Source organism: Elephantulus edwardii, unplaced genomic scaffold, assembly GCF_000299155.1.
Source record: "Elephantulus edwardii isolate Elephantulus edwardi_28Jun2011 unplaced genomic scaffold, EleEdw1.0 scaffold05855, whole genome shotgun sequence".
Taxonomy (NCBI): Eukaryota; Metazoa; Chordata; class Mammalia; order Macroscelidea; family Macroscelididae; genus Elephantulus; species Elephantulus edwardii.
In genome coordinates, this window is record NW_006405605.1 from 651 (window position 1) to 1,641 (window position 991).

A 991-nucleotide genomic window follows, 5' to 3' on the forward strand; every position below is an offset into this window, starting at 1 on the left:
TAGGTGTCTTCTCCTATAGCCTTGGAAAGCTGATAGATGGTCACTGAGAGTCAGAATCAACTTGATGGTATTGGGTTATATACAGATTGTTGTTGGTAAGTGCAGTCAAGTCACCTGTGAATCAGAGTGACCCTATGTCCAATAACTTTGAAAACTCTGTCCTGACCTGGTCTCGCACACCTAACCCCATTGCCCCTTCTCATCCAAGGTCTTCTCCTGCCCTGTCTCTCCACCATTCCAAGCATGTTGTCTTTCTTTTTTTTTTTTTATAGAAACTTTTATTTAGAATTAAACCAAATACTTCAGTATCACAAACACAATATTAAACTTCAAGAAATATACTGCTAATTTGGAGTGAGCATTTATTTGCACAATTACAAAATGCAGACACACCCAGGGAGGAGGGACAGCCCTGGGGTGACCAGGCTGTGATGGTGGGCTGGGGCCACTAGTCCTCCCCGGAGGAATCTCTCTCAGGCGTGTAGACCATGAAGCAGGCGTCGGGTCTCTTGGGGACAAGGGGATGCCCTGGTCTCGCAATCTCAAAGCCCAGAAAGCTGAAGATCTGGAGCAAGGCGGCTCTGTCATCTCGGTTTCTATGGAAGCAGATGAAGACGTGGTCCATGCGGAGCTGCTCTTCTGCAAACTCAAGGAGAAATGCGAGACTGTCTTTGCTCCTCTCCAGCAGGGAACCACCTGGGAGGTCAACATAGAGGCTGCTGCTCCTGAGCGCAGTCCTCCAGGTGATGTGTTTGGAATCTGTGAGCCTGGACTGGACATTAAGAATTCTCATCTTGTCATTAGGCTCTAGTTCCTCTGTTACATTCAGCTGGTTATCAGAGTAAACCTGAATCCTTCTGATCATACAGAGAGTTTTGGAAGTATTTTTGTGAACTTATTTTGCTTAATCAGTTATATTTGTTTGATTATATAGAAAGGATGTTGTTGTTGTTGTTGTTATGTTCCATCGAGTCGTTTGCAACTCATAGCG

General features: G+C 45.1%; 1 pseudogene; it reads right to left on the reverse strand.

The window, feature by feature from the left end:
- Nucleotides 1-448: 448 nt before the first annotated feature.
- Nucleotides 449-865, reverse strand: LOC102850456 (annotated as a pseudogene).
- Nucleotides 866-991: the final 126 nt, after the last annotated feature.